At 41.2% G+C, this 22,627-nt stretch overlaps 1 long non-coding RNA gene across 1 annotated transcript in view; it reads left to right on the top strand.

Moving 5' to 3' along the window:
* The window catches only part of LOC128636104 (uncharacterized), a 31,731-nt gene extending 9,424 nt beyond the window's left edge, over positions 1-22,307 (top strand). The window contains exons 2-3 of the long non-coding RNA XR_008398661.1: positions 19,350-19,511; positions 22,221-22,307. This is a non-coding gene — a long non-coding RNA (uncharacterized LOC128636104). The remainder of the gene's footprint in view (positions 1-19,349; positions 19,512-22,220) is intronic.
* Positions 22,308-22,627: the final 320 nt, after the last annotated feature.

The following is a 22,627-nucleotide window of genomic DNA, read 5'->3' as shown; positions in this document are numbered from 1 at the left end:
CCTATCGGGTGAGGTCTATATGGCCTGCATGATTACCCTGACAAAGTATAACAAAAGACATGCGATCTGGGACCCATGGTAACTAGGTTGCGTTAAGTAGTACTATTCTTAGCACTGTAATCCCTATAACTCCCCCTATCGGGGGAGGTCTATATGGCCTGCATAATTACCCTGACAAAGTATAACAACAAAACATGTGGTCTGGGACCCATGGTAACTAGGTTGTGTTAAGTAGTACTATTCTTAGCACTTTAATACCTGTTACTCCCCCTATCTGGGGAGGTCTATATGGCCTGCATGATTACCCTGACAAAGTATAACAACAAGACATGCGGTCTGGGACCCATGGTAACTAGGTTGTGTTAAGTAGTACTGTTCTTAGCAGTTTAATACCTGTTATTCCCCATATCGGGGGAGGTCTATATGGCCTGCCTGATTACCCTGACAAAGTATCACAACAAGACATGCGGTCTGGGACCCATGGTAACTAGGTTGTGTTAAGTAGTACTATTCTTAGCACTTTAATCCCTGTAACTTCCCCTATCGGGGGAGGTCTATATGGCCTGCATGATTACCCTGACAAAGTATAACAACAAGACATGCGATCTGGGACCCATGGTAACTAGGTTGCGTTAAGTAGTACTATTCTTAGCACTGTAATCCCTATAACTCCCCCTATCGGGGGAGGTCTATATGGCCTGCATAATTACCCTGACAAAGTATAACAACAAAACATGTGGTCTGGGACCCATGGTAACTAGGTTGTGTTAAGTAGTACTATTCTTAGCAATTTAATACCTGTTACTCCCCCTATCTGGGGAGGTCTATATGGCCTGCATGATTACCCTGACAAAGTATAACAACAAGACATGCGGTCTGGGACCCATGGTAACTAGGTTGTGTTAAGTAGTACTGTTCTTAGCAGTTTAATACCTGTTATTCCCCATATCGGGGGAGGTCTATATGGCCTGCCTGATTACCCTGACAAAGTATCACAACAAGACATGCGGTCTGGGACCCATGGTAACTAGGTTGTGTTAAGTAGTACTATTCTTAGCACTTTAATCCCTGTAACTTCCCCTATCGGGGGAGGTCTATATGGCCTGCATGATTACCCTGACAAAATATAACAACAAGACATGTGGTCTGGTACCTATGGTAACTAGGTTGTTTTAAGTAGTACTATTCTTAGCACTTTAATACCTGTTACTCCCCCTATCTGGGGAGGTCTATATGGCCTGCATGATTACCCTGACAAAATATAACAATAAGACATGCGGTCTGAGACCCATGGTAAGGTTGTGTTAAGTAGTACTATTCTTAGCACTTTAATCCCTGTAACTCCCCCTATCTGGGGAGGTCTATATGGCCTGCATGATTACCCTGACAAAATATAACAATAAGACATGCGGTCTGGGAGCCATGGTAACTAGGTTGTGTTAAGTAGTAGTATTCTTAGCACTTTAATCCCTGTAACTCCCCCTATCGGGGGAGGTCTATACGGCCTGCCTGATTACCTTGACAAAATATAACAAGAAGACATGCGGTCTGGGACCCATGGTAACTAGGTTGTGTTAAGTAGTACTATTCTTAGCACTTTAATCCCTTTTACTCCCCCTATCGGGGGAGGTCTATATGGTCTGCCTGATTACCCTGACAAAATATAACAATAAGACGTGTGGTCTGGGACCCATGGTAACTAGGTTGTGTTAAGTAGTACTATTCTTAGCACTTTAATCCCTTTTACTCCCCCTATCAGGGGAGGTCTATATGGTCTTCCTGATTACCCTGACAAAATATAACAATAAGACATTCGGTCTGGGACCCATGGTAACTAAGTTGTGTTAAGTATTACTATTCTTAGCACTTTAATACGTGTCACTCCCCCTATCGGGTGAGGTCTATATGGCCTGCATGATTACCCTGACAAAGTATAACAAAAGACATGCGATCTGGGACCCATGGTAACTAGGTTGCGTTAAGTAGTACTATTCTTAGCACTGTAATCCCTATAACTCCCCCTATCGGGGGAGGTCTATATGGCCTGCATAATTACCCTGACAAAGTATAACAACAAAACATGTGGTCTGGGACCCATGGTAACTAGGTTGTGTTAAGTAGTACTATTCTTAGCACTTTAATACCTGTTACTCCCCCTATCTGGGGAGGTCTATATGGCCTGCATGATTACCCTGACAAAGTATAACAACAAGACATGCGGTCTGGGACCCATGGTAACTAGGTTGTGTTAAGTAGTACTGTTCTTAGCAGTTTAATACCTGTTACTCCCCATATCGGGGGAGGTCTATATGGCCTGCCTGATTACCCTGACAAAGTATCACAACAAGACATGCGGTCTGGGACCCATGGTAACTAGGTTGTGTTAAGTAGTACTATTCTTAGCACTTTAATCCCTGTAACTTCCCCTATCGGGGGAGGTCTATATGGCCTGCATGATTACCCTGACAAAATATAACAACAAGACATGTGGTCTGGTACCTATGGTAACTAGGTTGTTTTAAGTAGTACTATTCTTAGCACTTTAATACCTGTTACTCCCCCTATCTGGGGAGGTCTATATGGCCTGCATGATTACCCTGACAAAATATAACAATAAGACATGCGGTCTGAGACCCATGGTAAGGTTGTGTTAAGTAGTACTATTCTTAGCACTTTAATCCCTGTAACTCCCCCTATCTGGGGAGGTCTATATGGCCTGCATGATTACCCTGACAAAATATAACAATAAGACATGCGGTCTGGGAGCCATGGTAACTAGGTTGTGTTAAGTAGTAGTATTCTTAGCACTTTAATCCCTGTAACTCCCCCTATCGGGGGAGGTCTATACGGCCTGCCTGATTACCTTGACAAAATATAACAAGAAGACATGCGGTCTGGGACCCATGGTAACTAGGTTGTGTTAAGTAGTACTATTCTTAGCACTTTAATCCCTTTTACTCCCCCTATAGGGGGAGGTCTATATGGTCTGCCTGATTACCCTGACAAAATATAACAATAAGACGTGTGGTCTGGGACCCATGGTAACTAGGTTGTGTTAAGTAGTACTATTCTTAGCACTTTAATCCCTTTTACTCCCCCTATCAGGGGAGGTCTATATGGTCTTCCTGATTACCCTGACAAAATATAACAATAAGACATTCGGTCTGGGACCCATGGTAACTAAGTTGTGTTAAGTATTACTATTCTTAGCACTTTAATACGTGTTACTCCCCCTATCGGGTGAGGTCTATATGGCCTGCCTGATTACCCTGACAAAGTATAACAACAAGACATGCCATCTGGGACCCATGGTAACTAGGTTGTGTTAAGTAGTACTGTTCTTAGCAGTTTAATACTTGTTATTCCCCATATCGGGGGAGGTCTATATGGCCTGCATGATTACCCTGACAAAGTATTACAACAAGACATGCGGTCTGGGACCCATGGTAACTAGGTTGTGTTAAGTAGTACTGTTCTTAGCACTTTAATCCCTTTAACTCCCCCTATCGGGGGACGTCTATATGGCCTGCATGATTACCCTGACAAAGTATAACAACAAGACATGCGGTCTGAGACCCATGGTAACTAGGCTGTGTTAAGTAGTACTGTTCTTAGCACTTTAATCCCTGTAACTCCCCCTATCGGGGGAGGTCTATATGGCCTGCATGATTACCCTGACAAAGTATAACAACAAAACATGCGATCTGGGACCCATGGTAACTAGGTTGTGTTAAGTAGTACTGTTCTTAGCAGTTTAATACTTGTTATTCCCCATATCGGGGGAGGTCTATATGGCCTGCATGATTACCCTGACAAAGTATAACAACAAGACATGCGGTCTGGGACCCATGGTAACTAGGTTGTGTTAAGTAGTACTGTTCTTAGCACTTTAATCCCTGTAACTCCCCCTATCGGGGGAGGTCTATATGGCCTGCATAATTACCCTGACAAAGTATAACAACAAAACATGTGGTCTGGGACCCATGGTAACTAGGTTGTGTTAAGTAGTACTATTCTTAGCACTTTAATACCTGTTACTCCCCTTATCTGGGGAGGTCTATATGGCCTGCATGATTACCCTGACAAAGTATAACAACAAGACATGCGGTCTGGGACCCATGGTAACTAGGTTGTGTTAAGTAGTACTGTTCTTAGCAGTTTAATACCTGTTATTCCCCATATCGGGGGAGGTCTATATGGCCTGCCTGATTACCCTGACAAAGTATCACAACAAGACATGCGGTCTGGGACCCATGGTAACTAGGTTGTGTTAAGTAATACTATTCTTAGCACTTTAATCCCTGTAACTTCCCCTATCGGGGGAGGTCTATATGGCCTGCATGATTACCCTGACAAAATATAACAACAAGACATGTGGTCTGGTACCTATGGTAACTAGGTTGTTTTAAGTAGTACTATTCTTAGCACTTTAATACCTGTTACTCCCCCTATCTGGGGAGGTCTATATGGCCTGCATGATTACCCTGACAAAATATAACAATAAGACATGCGGTCTGAGACCCATGGTAAGGTTGTGTTAAGTAGTACTATTCTTAGCACTTTAATCCCTGTAACTCCCCCTATCTGGGGAGGTCTATATGGCCTGCATGATTACCTTGACAAAATATAACAAGAAGACATGCGGTCTGGGACCCATGGTAACTAGGTTGTGTTAAGTAGTACTATTCTTAGCACTTTAATCCCTTTTACTCCCCCTATCGGGGGAGGTCTATATGGTCTGCCTGATTACCCTGACAAAATATAACAATAAGACGTGTGGTCTGGGACCCATGGTAACTAGGTTGTGTTAAGTAGTACTATTCTTAGCACTTTAATCCCTTTTACTCCCCCTATCAGGGGAGGTCTATATGGTCTTCCTGATTACCCTGACAAAATATAACAATAAGACATTCGGTCTGGGACCCATGGTAACTAAGTTGTGTTAAGTACTATTCTTAGCACTTTAATACGTGTTACTCCCCCTATCGGGTGAGGTCTATATGGCCTGCCTGATTACCCTGACAAAATATAACAACAAGACATGCGGTCTGAGACCCATGGTAAGGTTACTTCCTTTTGCACAATAGAGTACAGGTATGGCATCGATTTTATGAACCCGGAGATAATTTTTAGGAACCGGGAGATGGAAAAAAATGCTTGGACACCCAGTACAGGTCGTTCTCCTTCAGCCTTCTTATAAGAGGGTCCAGGACCCTCAACAGAAACAACAGCATGAAACACCACATATGCCATCCTTTTGCACAATAGAGTACAGGTATGGCATCCATTTTAGGAACCCAGAGATAATTTTTAGGAACCGAAGAGATGTAAAAAGATGCTTGGACAACCAGTACACTTCGTTCTCCTTCAGACTTTTTAGACGAGGGTCCAGGACCCTCAACAGAAACAACAGCATGAAGCACCACATATGCCATCCTTTTGAGCAATCCAGTACAGGTAGGGCATCAATTTTAGGAACCCGGAGATAATTTTTAGGAACCAGGAGATGGAAAAAGATGCTTGGACACCCAGTACAGCTCGTTCTCCTTCAGCCTTTTTAGACGAGGGTCCAGGACCCTCAACAGGCACAACAGCATGAAACACCACATATGCCATCCTTTTGAACAATCCAGTACAGGTATGGCATCGATTTTAGGAACCCGGAGATAATTTTTAGGAACCGGGAGATGGAAAAAGATGCTTGGACACCCAGTACAGCTTGTTCTCCTTCAGCCTTTTTAGACGAAGGTCCAGGACCCTCAACAGAAACAACAGCATGAAACACCACATATGCCATCCTTTTTAACAATAGAGTACAGGTATGGCATCCATTTTAGGAACCCGGAGATAATTTTTAGGAACTGGGAGATGGAAAAAGATGCTTGGACAACCAGTACACTTCGTTCTCCTTCAGCCTTTTGAGACGAGGGTCCAGGACCCTCAACAGAAACAACAGCATGAAACACCACATATGCCATCCTTTTGAACAATCCAGTACAGGTATGGCATCGATTTTAGGAACCCGGAGATAATTTTTAGGAACCGGGAGATGGAAAAAGATACTTGGACAACCAGTGCACTTCGTTCTCCTTCAGCCTTTTTATAAGAGGCTCCCGGACCCTCAACAGAAACAACAGCAGGAAACACCACATATGCCATCCTTTTTAACAATAGAGTACAGGTAGGGCATCCATTTTAGGAACCCAGAGATAATTTTTAGGAACCGGGAGATTGAAAAAGATGCTTGTACACCCAGTACAGGTCGTTGTCCTTAAGCCTTTTTAGACGAGGGTCCAGGACCCTCAACAGAAACAACAGCATGAAACACCACATTTGCCATCCTTTTGAACAATAGAGTACAGGTATGGCATCGATTTTAGGAACCCGGAGATAATTTTTAGGAACCGGGAGATGAAAAAGATGCTTGGACACCAAGTACAGGTCGTTCTCCTTCAGCCTTTTTATACGATGGTCCACGACCCCCAACAGGCACAACAGCATGAAACACCACATATGCCATCCTTTTGCACAACAGATTACAGATATGGCATTAATTTTAGGAACCCGGAGATAATTTTTAGGAACCGGGAAATTGAACAAAAAACGTGCTTGGACACCCAGTACAGGTCGTTCTCCTTCAGCCTTTTTATACGATGGCCCACGACCCTCAACAGGCACAACAGCATGAAACACCACATATGCCATCATTTTGCACAATAGATTACAGATATGGCATTGATTTTAGGAAACCGGAGATAATTTTTAGGAACCGGGAAATTGAACAAAAAACATGCTTGGACACCCAGTAGAGGTCGTTCTCCTTCAGCCTTTTTAGACGATGGCCCACGACCCTCAACAGGCACAACAGCATGAAACACCACATATGCCATCCTTTTGCACAATAGATTACAGATATGGCATTGATTTTAGGAACCCGGAGATAATTTTTAGGAACCGGGAAATTGAACAAAAAACATGCTTGTACACCCAGTACAGGTCATTCTCCTTAAGCATTTTAAGACGATGGCCCACGACCCTCAACAGGCACAACAGCATGAAACACCACATATGCCATCCTTTTGCACATTAGATTACAGATATGGCATTGATTTTAGGAACCCGGAGATAATTTTTAGGAACCGTGAAATTGAACAAAAAACATGCTTGGACACCCAGTACAGGTCGTTCTCCTTCAGCCTTTTTAGACGAGGGTCCAGGACCCTCAACAGAAACAACAGCATGAAACACCACATATGCCATCCTTTTGCACAATAGATTACAGATATGGCATTGATTTTAGGAACCCGGAGATAATTTTTAGGAACCGTGAAATTGAATAAAAAACCATGCTCGGACACCCAGTACAGGTCATCCTCCTTTAGCCTTTTTATACAATGGTCCACGACCCCCAACAGGCACAACAGCATGAAACCATGAAACACCACATATGCCATCATTTTGCACAATAGATTACAGATATGGCATTGATTTTAGGAACCCGGAGATAATTTTTAGGAACCGTGAAATTGAACAAAAAACCATGCTTGGACACCCAGTACAGGTTGTTCTCCTTCAGACTTTTTTATACGATGGTCCACGACCCTCAACAGGCACAACAGCATGAAACACCACATATGACATCCTTTTGCACAATCGAGTACAGGTATGGCATCGTTTTTAGGAACCCATAGATCATTTTTCGGAACCGTGAGATGGAAAAAGATACTTGGTCGGTCCTCCTACTTCAAATTTGGGGCACTGCGCGTGCAATCTACTGTGCCACCAGATATGAGTGGTGTGTTAATAATGACTGAGTACTATTCTTAACAGTTTCATCACTGTTATGTCCCGTTTTTTGGTTTGGGTTTTGTAGCCACAGTGCAGCACCAGAGGCCAGAAAAATTAGGCATGTCCAAATGCCTGAAAAATTCGGTATTGTTGTAGCCGCTGCTGTAGCAGTGGCCAGAAAAATTGATGTTTGTTAAACAGTTAGAAAGTACGCTAAAACCTTGCGGGTTGAACGCTAGTTGTTGGTGGATAAGTCACGCAAGTCATCCTGCATTCTAAGAAAAACTACGCCACTGTGTGTACCATTTGTAGCCCAAGGCAGCTCATCTAATCATCAGGCCTTTTTTACTCAAATGTATCGCCCAATGTCAGTCCCTTCGGGATCCATCCCTCATTCATTTTAATAAAGGTGAGATAATAAAGACTTTTTTGACCTAGGCGACTTCTCTTCTCAGTGACAAAACCTCCTGTTGCACTGAATGTCCTTTCTGACAGGACACTTGAAGCGGGGCAGGCCAGAAGTTCGATTGCAAATTGGGATAGCTCAGGCCACATGTCAAGCCTGCACACCCAGTAGTCAAGGGGTCCATCGCTCCTCAGAGTGTCGAGATCCGCAGTTAATGCTAGGTAGTCTGCTACCTGTCGGTTGAGTCTTTCTCTGAGGCTGGATCCCGAAAGGCTCTGGTGATGCATAGGAGTTAAAAAGGTCCGCATGTCCTCCATCAACAACACGTCAGGAAAGTGTCCTGTCCTTGCCGCCATGGTCGTGGGAGGAGGAGGATTACTTTAATCTCTTCCCCTGTTAGATTCCCGTTGTGCTGTGACATCACCCTTATACGCTGTGTAAAGCATAGTTTTTAATTTATTTTGGAACTGCTCCATCCTTTCCGACTTGCGGGAATTTGGTAACATTTCAGTCACTTTATGCTTATACCGGAAGTCTAGTAGCGTGGACACCCAGTACAGCTCGTTCTCCTTCAGCTTTTTTATACGAGGGTCCCTCAACAGGCAAGACAGCATGAAAGACCCCATTTGCACAAGGTTGGATGCCGAGCTAATCATGTCCTGTTCCTCATCCTCACTGATGTCACTAAAGGTATCTTCTTCCCCCCAGCCACGTACAACACCACGGGTACCAGATAGGTGACAACAACGAGCACCCTGGGATGCCTGTTGTGCTTGGTCTTCCTCCTCCTCCTCAAAGCCACATTCCTCCTCTGACTCCTCTTCCTCACAATCCTCTCCCTGCGTTGCCGCAGGTCCAGCAAGCGATGCTGATAAGGCTGTTTCTGGTGATGATGGACACCACAACTCTTCCTCTTCACGCTCATCTACGGCCTGATCCAGCACTCTTCGCAGGGCACGCTCCAGGAAGAAAACAAATGGTATGATGTCGCTGATGGTGCCTTCGTGCGACTGACAAGGTTTGTCACCTCCTCAAAAGGACGCATGAGCCTACAGGCATTGCGCATGAGCGTCCAGTAATTTGGCAAAAAAGTTCCCAGCTCCCCAGAGGCTGTCCTACCACCCCGGTCATACAAATACTTGTTAACAGCTTTTTCTTGTTGGAGCAGGTGGTCGAACATTAGGAGTGTTGAATTCCAATGTGTCGGGCTGTCGCAAATCAAGCGCCTCACTGGCAGGTTGTTTCGACGCTGAATATCGGACAAGTGCGCCATGGCCGTGTAGGAACTCCTGAAATGGCCACACACCTTCCTGGCCTGCTTCAGGATGTCCTGTAAGCCTGGGTACTTATGCACAAAGCGTTGTACAATCAGATTACACACATGTGCCATGCACGGCACATTTGTCAACTTGCCCAATTTCAATGCCGCCACCAAATTACTTCCATTGTCAGAAACATCCTTGCCAATCTCCAGTTGGTGCGGAGTCAGCCACTGATCCACCTGTGCGTTCAGGGCGGACAGGAGTGCTGGTGCGATGTGTCTCTCAGCTTTCAGGCAAGTCAACCCCAAGACGGCGTGACACTGCCGTATCTGGGATGTTGAATAGTACCTGGGGAGCTGGGGGGTACGGTGATGTGGAGCAAGACGCAGCAGCAGAAGAGGACTCAGCCGAGGAAGAGGTTATGGAAGAAGATGGAGTAGAGGGGGTAGCAGCAGGCCTGCCTGAAAGTCGTGGCGGTGTCACCAACTCCTCTGCAGAGCCACGCATTCCATGCTTGTCAGCCGTCAGCAGGTTTACCCAATGCGCAGTGTAGGTGATATACCTGCCCTGACCATTCTTTGCAGACCAGCTATTAGTGGTCATATGGACCCTTGCCCCAACGCTGTGTGCCAGACATGCCATTACTTCCTTTCGCACAATCGAGTACAGGTTTGGGATTGCCTTTTGTGAAAGAAATTTCGGTCAGGTACCTTCCACTGTGGTGTCCCAATAGACACAAATTTTTTGAAAGCCTCAGACTCCACCAGCTTCTATGGTAAAAGCTGGCGGGCTAAGAGTTCAGACAAGCCTGCTGTCAGACGCCGGGCAAGGGGGTGACTTAGGGAAATTGGCTTCTTACGCTCAAACATGTCCTTGCTACGTAAGAGAGACTGAGTGGAGGATGGTTGAGAGGGGCAAGGAGGACAGCAGTAGTTGACGTGGCTGAAGATGCTGGACCAGGAGGAGGAGGGCGGCTTTGAGTTTGTGTGCTGCTTCTATTCATGTGTTCTTCCCATCGGCGTTTGTGATGTGAGACCATGTGCCTTTGCAAAGCAGTTGTACCTAGGTGGGTGTTGGACTTCCCACGACTCAGTTTCTTTTGGCACAGGTTGCAAATGGCATCGCTGTTGTCAGAGGCAGACACACAAAAAAAATGCCACACTGCTGAGCTCTGCGATGACGGCATTCTGGTAGTGTCAACAACATGCGTTGATTGGCGTCGGTGTGCTGTCTGGCTGACCCCGTGTGCCGATGCATGCTGTCTGACTGTGCCACTAGCTCCTTGCAACAACCTCCCCATGCTTCCAACTCATCTCCTCCTCTCTGTCTCCCCATCTGAACTTTCCCCCTCTTCTTCTTCTCTTCTAGCAGGCACCCACGTGACATCCACGGACACATCATCATCAACCGCTTCACTTGTATCTGACACATCAACAAAGGAAGCAGCAGCGGGTACAACATCATCATCATCATCACACCGTACATCCATGTCTGTAATGCTGCCTGACTGAGACATATCACTGTTATCTACATCCTCTGTCAATGATGATTGCGCATCACTCATTTCTTCCAACTGATGTGTCAATAACTCCTGTGAAAGATCAAGTGAAGCGGTTGTGGTGCTAGTGTTGATGGTGGTGACAGGCAGGCGAGTGGCACTGGTCACTTGAGAGGTGCCCAAAGCACAGCTGGAGGTGGATGGTGCGTCAAGGTTAGGACTAGGAGCGGAAGCTGTAGAAGATTGGGTGTCCTGTTTTAGCCATTCAACTAGGTCCTCCTCAGAACTTTTCGCGTCCCTGGCACCTGGCCTCTGAACAATGTGCATAGTTGTAGGGTCTAAAGGAATCACAGCACCACGACCACGACGGCACCTGCGGGGTGGCCTGCCTCTGCCTGTCATTTTTTTTAAAATGTACACTTACAATACTATAAAACAAATTATGAGTGGTGGCACTGGGCAAGTGGGCACAGTATACGCTGTGAGCCTGACAGAAAAAGCAGACTGATGTTTCAAAGTCAAAAATGTTTATTTTTTAAATATTAAAAGTACTGTGACAACAAATATGATTGGTGGCACTAGTTGGCAAGTGGGCCTGGCACACACGCTGGCAGACAGGAAAATGCAATTCAATTGCACTAGCAGACTGATGATTCACAGTCAAAAAAGTTTTAATTTTAAATATTAACACTACTGTAATAACAAATATGATTGGTGGCACTAGTTGGCAAGTGGGCCTGGCACACACGCTGGCAGGCAGGCAACTGCAATTCAATTGCACTAGCAGACTGATGATTCACAGTCAAAAAAGTTTGTATTGTAAATATTTACACTACTGTTATAACAAATATGATTGGTGGCACTAGTTGGCAAGTGGGCCTGGCACACACGCTGGGAGGAAGGCAACTGCAATTAGATTACACTAGCTGACTGATGCTTCACAGTCAAAAAAGATTTTTTTTTTAAATATTTAAAATACTGTTATAACAAATATGATTGGTGGCACTAGTTGGGAAGTAGGCCTGGCACACACGCTGGGAGGAAGGCAACTGCAATTAGATTACACTAGATGACTGATGCTTCACAGTCAAAAAAGTTTATATTTTAAATATTTACAATACTGTTATAACAAATATGATTGGTGGCACTAGTTGGCAAGTGGGCCTGGCACACCCGCTGGCAGGCAGGCAACTGCAATTCAATAGCACTAGCAGACTGATGATTCACAGTCAAAAAAGTTTTTATTTTAAATATTTACAATACTGTTATAACAAATATGATTGGTGGCACTAGTTGGCAAGTGGGCCTGGCACACACGCTGGCAGGCAGGCAACTGCAATTCAATTGCACTAGCAGACTGATGATTCACAGTCAAAAAAGTTTTTATTGTAAATATTTATACTACTGTTATAACAAATATGATTGGTGGCACTAGTTGGCAAGTGGGCCTGGCACACACGCTGGGAGGAAGGCAACTGCAATTAGATTACACTAGCTGACTGATGCTTCACAGTCAAAAAAGATTTTTTTTTTAAATATTTAAAATACTGTTATAACAAATATGATTGGTGGCACTAGTTGGGAAGTAGGCCTGGCACACACGCTGGCAGGCAGGCAACTGCAATTCAATTGCACTAGCAGACTGATGATTCACAGTCAAAAAAGTTTTTATTGTAAATATTTATACTACTGTTATAACAAATATGATTGGTGGCACTAGTTGGCAAGTGGGCCTGGCACACACGCTGGGAGGAAGGCAACTGCAATTAGATTACACTAGCTGACTGATGCTTCACAGTCAAAAAAGATTTTTTTTTTAAATATTTAAAATACTGTTATAACAAATATGATTGGTGGCACTAGTTGGGAAGTAGGCCTGGCACACACGCTGGGAGGAAGGCAACTGCAATTAGATTACACTAGATGACTGATGCTTCACAGTCAAAAAAGTTTATATTTTAAATATTTACAATACTGTTATAACAAATATGATTGGTGGCACTAGTTGGCAAGTGGGCCTGGCACACACACTGGCAGGCAGGCAACTGCAATTCAATAGCACTAGCAGACTGATGATTCACAGTCAAAAAAGTTTTTATTTAAAATATTTACAATACTGTTATAACAAATATGATTGGTGGCACTAGTTGGCTAGTGGGCCTGGCACACACGCTGGCAGGCAGGAAACTGCAATTCAATTGCACTAGCAGACTGATGATTCAAAGTCAAAAAAAGTTTTAATTTTAAATATTAACACTACTGTAATAACAAATATGATTGGTGGCACTAGTTGGCAAGTGGGCCTGGCACACACGCTGGCAGGCAGGCAACTGCAATTCAATTGCACTAGCAGACTAATGATTCACAGTCAAAAAAGTTTTTATTTTAAATATTTACAATACTGTTATAACAAATTTGATTGGTGGCACTAGTTGGCTAATGGCCCTGGCACACACGTTGGCAGGCAGGAAACTGCAATTCAATTGCACTAGCAGACTGATGATTCACAGTCTAATTTTTTTTTATTTTAAATATTTACAATACTGTTAGTACAAATATGATTGGTGGCAGTAGTTGGCAAGTGGGCCTGGCACACACACTGGCAGGCAGGCAACTGCAATTCAATTGCACTAGCAGACTGATGATTCACAGTCAAAAAAGTTTTGATTTTAAATATTTTCAACACTGTTATAACAAATATGATTGGTGGCAGTAGTTGGCAGCAAGTGGGCCGGGCACACACGCTGGCAGGCAGGCAACTTCAATTAGATTACACTAGCAGACTTCACATCTTTCACAGTCAAAAAATATTTTTTAAAAATATTTACACTACTGTTATAACAAATATGATTGGTGGCACTAGTTGGCAAGTGGGCCTGGCACACACGCTGGGAGGAAGGCAACTGCAATTAGATTACACTAGATGACTGATGTTTCTCAGTCAAAAAAGTTTTTATTTTAAATATTTCCAATACTGTTATAACAAATATGATTGGTGGCACTAGTTGGCAAGGGGGCCTGGCACACATGCTGGCAGGCAGGCAACTGCAATTCAATGGCACTAGCAGACTGATGATTCACAGTCAAAAAAGTTTATATTTTAAATATTTACACTACTGTTATAACAAATATGAATCGTGGCACTAGTTGGAAAGTGAGCCTGGCACACACGCTGGCAGACAGGCAACTGCAATTAAATAACAATAGCAGACTGATGTAAAAGGTTTTTTAAAAAAAGTTACACTAATGTTACAACAGATAGCAGTGATGGCACTCAGGATAGAAGTAGGCACAGTATGTGCTGGCAGCCTGACACACAGGCTGGCACTAGTGGCAGGCTGGCCTGGCAACTAAAATTAAATAACACTAGAAGAATGATGTAAAAGTTTTTTTTTAAAAAAATTTAAACTAATGTTACACCAGATAGGAGTGGTGGACTGGCACTGAGGATGGAAGTGGGCACAGTATATGCTGGCAGCCTGACACACAGGCTGGCACTAATGGCAGCCAGGCTAGCCTGGCAAATAAAATTAAATAACACTAGAAGAGGACTGATGTAAAAAAAAAAAAAAAAAATTTTACACTAATGTTACACCAGATATAAGTGGTGGAAAAAAGAGCTATTAATCACACTATATGATGTGGGCCTGACACACAGGCCTGATGTAAAATGAAATTAGATTACACTAGCAAAATGATGTAAAAGTTGTTGTTTTTTAAATTTAAAATAATATTAACCAGATATCAGTGGTGGCACTGAAGAATTAATCACAGTATATGATGTGAGCCTGATACACAGGCCTGATAGAAAATTAAATTAGATTACACTAGCAAAATGATTTACATTTTTTATTTTTTTGAATTTACAATAATGTTAAGCAGATATCAGTGGTGGCAGAGAGCAATTAACCACAGTATATGCTGTGTGAGCCTGACACACAGGCCTGATAGAAAATGAAATTAGATTACACTAGCAAAATGATTTAAAAGTTTTTTTGTTTAAATTTACAATAATGATTGTTAAGCAGATATGAGTGGTGGCTGGCACAGCAATTAACCACAGTATATGCTGTGTAAGCCTGACACACAGATCTGATAGAAAATGAAATTAGATTACACTAGCAAAATGATTTAAAAGGTTTTTTTTAAAAATTTACACTAATGTTAAGCAGATATGAGTGGTGGCTGGCACAGAGCAATTAACCACAGTATATGCTGTGTGAGCCTGAGACACAGGCCTGATAGAAAATTAAATTAGATTACACTATCAAAATGATTTAAATTTTTTATTTTTTTGAATTTACAATAATGTTAAGCAGATATCAGTGGTGGCAGAGAGCAATTAACCACAGTATATGTGTGAGCCTGAGACACAGGCCTGATAGAAAATGAAATTAGATTACACTAGCAAAATGATTTAAAAGTTTTTTTAAATTTTTTTTTAAAATAATGTTAAGCAGATATGAGTGGTGGCTGGCACAGCAATTAACCACAGTATATGCTGTGTAAGTCTGACACACAGGCCTGATAGAAAATGAAATTAGATTACACTAGCAAAATGATTTAAAAGTTTTTTTTTTTAAATTTACAATAATGTTAAGCAGATATGAGTGGTGGCTGGCACAGCAATTAACCACAGAATATGCTGTGTAAGCCTGACACACAGGCCTGATAGAAAATGAAATTAGATTACACTAGCAAAATGATTTAAAAGTTTTTTTGTTTAAATTTACACTAATGTTAAGCAGATATGAGTGGTGGCTGGCAGCCTGGCACAGAGCAATTAACCACAGTATATGCTGTGTGAGCCTGAGACACAGGCCTGATAGAAAATGAAATTAGATTACACTAGCAAAATGATTTAAAAGTTTTTTAAAAAATTTACAATAATGTTAAGCAGATATGAGTGGTGGCTGGCACAGCAATTAACCACAGTATATGCTGTGTAAGCCTGACACACAGGTCTGATAGAAAATGAAATTAGATTACACTATCAAAATGATTTAAAAGTTTTTTTTTTTTTAAATTTACACTAATGTTAAGCAGATATGAGTGGTGGCTGGCACAGAGCAATTAACCACAGTATATGCTGTGTGAGCCTGAGACACAGGCCTGATAGAAAATGAAATTAGATTACACTAGCAAAATGATTTAAAAGGTTTTTTTTAAAAATTTAAAATAATGTTAAGCAGATATGAGTGGTGACTGGCACAGTAATTAACCACAGTATATGCTGTGTAAGTCTGACACACAGGCCTGATAGAAAATGAAATTAGATTACACTAGCAAAATGATTTAAAAGTTTTTTTGTTTAAATTTACACTAATGTTAAGCAGATATGAGTGGTGGCTGGCACAGAGCAATTAACCACAGTATATGCTGTGTGAGCCTGAGACACAGGCCTGATAGAAAATTAAATTAGATTACACTAGCAATATTATTTAAAAGTTTTTTTTAAAAAAATTTACAATAATGTTTAGCAGATATGAGTGGTGGCTGGCACAGCAATTAACCACAGAATATGCTGTGTAAGCCTGACACACAGGCCTGATAGAAAATGAAATTAGATTACACTAGCAAAATGATTTAAAAGTTTTTTTGTTTAAATTTACACTAATGTTAAGCAGATATGAGTGGTGGCTGGCACAGAGCAATTAACCACAGTATATGCTGTGTGAGCCTGAGACACAGGCCTGATAGAAAATGAAATTAGATAATACTAGCAAAATGATTTAAATGTTTTGTTTTAAAATTTACAGTAATGTTAAGCAGATATGAGTGGTGGCTGGCACAGCAATTATCCACAGTATATGCTGTGCGAGACTGACACACAGGCCTGATAGAAAATGAAATTAGATTACACTAGCAAAATGATTTCAAAGTTTTTTTGTTTAAATTTACAATATTGTTAAGCAGATATGAGTGGTGGCTGGCACAGCAATTAACCATAGTATATGCTGTGCGAGACTGACACACAGGCCTGATAGAAAATGAAATTAGATTACACTAGCAAAATGATTTCAAAGTTTTTTTGTTTAAATTTACACTAATGTTAAGCAGATATGAGTGGTGGCTGGCAGCCTGGCACAGAGCAATTAACCACAGTATATGCTGTGTGAGCCTGAGACACAGGCCTGATAGAAAATGAAATTAGATTACACTAGCAAAATGATTTAAAAGTTTTTTTTAAAAATTTACAATAATGTTAAGCAGATATGAGTGGTGGCTGACACAGCAATTAACCACAGTATATGCTGTGTAAGCCTGACACACAGGTCTGATAGAAAATGAAATTAGATTACACTATCAAAATGATTTAAAAGTTTTTAAAAAAAATTTTACACTAATGTTAAGCAGATATGAGTGGTGGCTGGCACATCAATTAACCACAGTATATGCTGTGTGAGCCTGAGACACAGGCCTGATAGAAAATGAAATTAGATTACACTAGCAAAATGATTTAAAAGTTTTTTTGTTTAAATTTACACTAATGTTAAGCAGATATGAGTGGTGGCTGGCACAGAGCAATTAACCACAGTATATGCTGTGTGAGCCTGAGACACAGGCCTGATAGAAAATTAAATTAGATTACACTAGCAAAATGATTTAAAAGTTTTTTTTTTTTAAATTTACAATAATATTAAGCAGATATGAGTGGTGGCTGGCACAGCAAGTAACCACAGAATATGCTGTGTAAGCCTGACACACAGGCCTGATAGAAAATGAAATTAGATTACACTAGCAAAATGATTTAAAAGTGTTTTTGTTTAAATTTACACTATATTAAGCAGATATCAGTGGTGGCACTAATCACAGTATATGCTGTGAGCCTCACACACAGGCTGACAGCCAGGCAAATGCAAATACAAAAAAAAAAAAAAAAAAACGACGGAAGTTCTAGCCCTAAAAAGGGCTTTTTTGGCTGAAGTTCTAGCCCTAAAAAGGGCTTTTTGGGGTGCTGTCCTTACAGCAGAGATTAGATGAGTCCTTCAGGACTGTAGTGGACACTAAATACACTAGCCTAGCTATCTATTTCCCTATAATATCAGCAGCAGCAGCACTAAACCTCCTCTCACTAAGAAAGCAGGATCGTAATGAATCTAAAATGGCTGCTGCCCAGGAGCTGGGAGGGTCTGTGAGGGAGTGTCTGCTGCTGATTGGCTCAAATGTGTCTGAAGGCTGTGAGATACAGGGTCAAAGTTTCCTCAATGATGACGAATAGGGGGCGGATCGAACATCGCATATGTTCGCCCGCAGCGGCGAAGGCGAACAAGCTGTGTTCGGCGGGAACTCTTCTCCGGCGAACTGTTTGCGACATCACTAAAAATAATAAATTTTATTCTTTTGTCAGTCAGTCATTGGTGACGCATTAAATATAATAAATGATTTGCTGTTCTAAGCACATGATTCATATATTGCGCCAATCAAAATGCATTAAATAATTGATATTGCAAAAAAACAATAAGATAGCTGTATGTTTTTGATTTTTTTAGTGTCACTTTATATTCTTTTGAGGGATGTGTTATTTTGAGAGTGAGCAGGTGTTTTTTGGAGTTGTTTGTGTTATTTAAAGTTATGTCGTAGCCACCAGCATTTAGTGATGGGGAACTTGTCATACTTGTCTATGGTATGAATAGATATTTTCAAAGGAGGATTGGTGGAGTGAGAGGGATCAGACATGAGCAACGTGATATAAAAGTATACGAAATGATGAGATGCATTAGGCGGTTGTCCGGCATACAGAGGTCGCGTCGCCAATGTCTCCGACGGTTCAGTTATCTGAGGCGTACGGAGCCGGATCGCTACAAAGCGATCAGATCACTGATCCGGAGATGTGAGCAGTGTTCCCTCTAAGGCCGGTTTAGTGTGCGGCTCAGCAGTGAAAGAGTTAATTAGGTAACCACACCCTGTAATTAGTAAACACTGCACAATGTAGACTGCAAGGTATGGTTCTGTTATTAACTGTTTCACTGCTGGGCAGCACACAAAACTGGCCGTAGAGGGAACACTGGATGTGAGAATTATTTATGACGCAAAACATTAAACAAATAAAAAAAAGGTTTATTATTTTAATTGTTAATAGATTATATATTACATAATTATTACTATATATATATATATATATATATCATAATATATGTATATTTACTTTAATTAAGATAGATAAATACATAGATAGAGATATGTGTATGTGTGTTTATTTATATATATATATATATATATATATATATATATATATATATATATTTATATCTAAATCTTTTAATATTTTTAAATTTAAAATGTGTTTACTATGGAATATATAATCTCCATGCATTTAAAAAACATTGACATTAAACATCATATTAGAATATAACTGATTCTAATGTTGACATTCAACATTGTATGATTGCAGACCTAACAAGGCCACAAGAGAGGAGACCAAGATATCTAATGCCAGTCTCCATGGAGAGCCCAAGGAGCAACAGGGCATTCCTGCCGCTGCCTATCAGTCTCCTACAGCCGATGAGGGAGGGAGAATCTGGCACATCTTCTTCTGATGTGTCAGATACAGAAGGTAATTTAACATATCAACATTAGTGATGTCCCGAACTGTTTGCCCACGAACGGTTCCCTGCGAACATAGCTTGTTTGCGTTCGCTGCTGCGGGCGAACATATGCGATGTTCGATCCGCCCCCTATGTGTCATCATTGAGGAAACTTTGACCCTGTATGTCACAGCCTTCTGACACATTAGAGACAATCAGCAGCAGACACTCCCTCACAGACCCTCCCAGCTCAGGGCAGCGGCCATTTTAGACTCATTACGATCTTGCTTTCTTAGTGAGAGGAGCTTTAGTGTTGCTGCTGCTGACATAATAGGGAAATAGATAGCTAGTATAGTGTATTTAGTGTCCACTACAGTCCTGAAGGACTCATCTCATCTCTGCTGCAAGGAGAGAACCCCAAAAAGCCCTTTTTAGGGCTATAACTTCAGTCGTTTTTTTTTTCTTTGTATTTTTATTTGCATTTGCCTGGCTTTCAGCCTGTGTGTGAGGCTCACAGCATATACTGTGATTAGTGCCACCACTGATATCTGCTTAACATTAGTTTAAATTTAACTAACAAAAATTTGAAATTATTTTGCTAGTGTAATTTATTTTCATTTTCTATCAGGCCTGTGTGTTTCTGACTTACAGAGCATACTGTGGTTAATTGCTGCCCTACCTAGGCTAGCAGCCACGACTCATATGTGCTTAACCTTTTTTTAAATTTAAAAAAAAAAACCTTTAAATCATTTTGCTAGTGTAATTTATTTTCATTTTCTATCAGGCCTGTGTGTTTCTGACTTACAGAGCATACTGTGGTTAATTGCTGCCCTACCTAGGCTAGCAGCCACGACTCATATGTGCTTAACCTTTTTTTAAATTAAAAAAAAAAAACCTTTAAATCATTTTGCTAGTGTAATCTAATTTTATTTTCTATCTGGCCTGTGTGTTTCTGACTTACAGAGCATACTGTGGTTAATTGCTGCCCTACCTAGGCTAACAGCCACGTCATATGAGCTTAACCTTTTTTAAAATAAAAAAAAAAAAACTTTAAATTATTTTGCTAGTGTAATCTAATTTTATTTTCTATCAGGCCTGTGTGTTTCTGACTTACAGAGCATACTGTGGTTAATTGCTGCCCTACCTAGGCTAGCAGCCACGACTCATATGTGCTTAACCTTTTTTTAAATTAAAAAAAAAAACCTTTAAATCATTTTGCTAGGTAAGGGTAATTATATATCTATCAAATCGATCTATTTATCTTCTATCGATTCTATCTAACTATCAATCTATGTATATCTATCTATCCTATCTATCTATCTATCTATCTATCTATCTATCTATCTCGTGTCCGGACTGTTTTGAGACAGCCACTTGTGTTTTTGACAAATTTGAAGTAGGAGGACTGACCAATCATCTTCTTCCATCTCCCTGTTCCAAAAATGCAGGCCATATAGACCAGGTTGTAGTAAACTGCTAAGAATAGTACTACTTAACACACCACGGGTCACAGACCGCATGTCTTATTGTTATACTCTGTCATGGAAATACAAACAACTTGTAATGTCTAATCATAAACTGTTGGGGATAATGTATGTAAGCTAATAATAGCTAAATTTAGATGCATTCATTAAGATATAAAGGCCTATTTATCAAAGGTCTGTCGGAGATGGTCTAACAGACTTCGCTGAATGCGGAGAGCAAAACGCTCTCCGTATTCAGCATTGCACCAGCAACCCGATCATACTCGATTGGGTTGAATTGTGGTGATCTCTGTCCGCCTGCTCAGAGCAGGCGGACAGGGTTATGGAGCAGCGGTCTTTAGACCGCTGCTCCATAACTGCTGTTTCTGGCGTGCCTGCAGGCTCGCAAGAAAACCGGGCCCTTAAGCTCCATTAGAAGCTTGATAAATGGGCCTTATAGAGAAAATATGCAAGACAGAATTAAATATTTTCATTAATTGACTTAATGTAATTTTGTTACGTTGTTGCATATAAAGGGCAATGATTTTTTCAAAGTGTATTCTTCTTTACCTCCATTAATCCCTCAACTTGCTAGCTCCCTCAACTCAATCACTCATTATAGATCAAATGACTCCCTTTAGCCCATTTTTAAATAATTTATTTTAATCAACACTACCTCCATTCATGCTTTTCTTTCCTTAACTTTGGTTACACTCCCTTCCTTTCTATCACTTCTCTCATAGATAAAATGGTATGAGATGCATGCAATTCAACTATGGTTTCCACCTCCGCCATGTTTTCATGGGCACTTATAAGTTAAACATGCTGCAGGGTGTGTATAGAGGGACATGAATAGTGCTGTCTTGGGTTACTATTTTTGGCCTGTCAAGCAGCACAATGCATGTTCCCCTCTGCACACCCTGAAAAATGTGTAACTCATAAGTGTCCATGAACACATGGCCAAGGTGGAAACCCTAAATTCTACACACCTGTATGCAAGTGTTTTTCAATTAATTTTTTTTCTAATTTTTTTAAAAACAAAATAAGAAAAAACACACAACATCAAAAATAAAAAATAATTTGAAATTAGAGTGCCTAGGGAAGAACAAATCAGAAATACACCACTGAGTTTTATGTTAGCGATTGTGTTTTAAATGATTTGATTGATATCATTCAGTTTTCATAACCGTCTACAGCAATGATGACCATAATCTAGGACTTATCACATATTAATCATTCTAACATTGATTTGTGTTTATGCTTCTTCTCGGACAGCTGAAAATGAGGAATCCTCGCAAGAGGATTTTCCACCAGCAGCCCAGAGTCCGGAGGGGAGTGTGGACGAGGTGGCTCATACTGAATGTAAGCATTTATCATATCCTGTTTTGTCACTGCTATATTGATTGTGAATTAGTAGAGCATAATTTGTTTTGTTTTGGAGAACAATCTGGAGTATAACCTAGGTCTTGACATATATTCAACATCCCAAACAATCGGCTAGATTACGAGTTTTTCGTTTTGAGCTGTGCGGTGCTAACGAGCAGTTTTTACTCACCGCTCACCTGCAGCGCTGGTATTACAGGTTTTTACAAACCCGGCGTTAAAAGGCAAGAAGTGAGCGTTGAGCAAAATTTTGCTCCTTACCGCACTTCAGGGGCGTATTAAGGCACAGGCCAACGAGG

This window comes from Bombina bombina, chromosome 1 (assembly GCF_027579735.1).
Source record: "Bombina bombina isolate aBomBom1 chromosome 1, aBomBom1.pri, whole genome shotgun sequence".
NCBI lineage: Eukaryota > Metazoa > Chordata > Amphibia > Anura > Bombinatoridae > Bombina > Bombina bombina.
The sequence above is the reverse complement of the archived record's forward strand: the minus strand, read 5'-3'. Positions and strand labels throughout refer to the sequence as shown.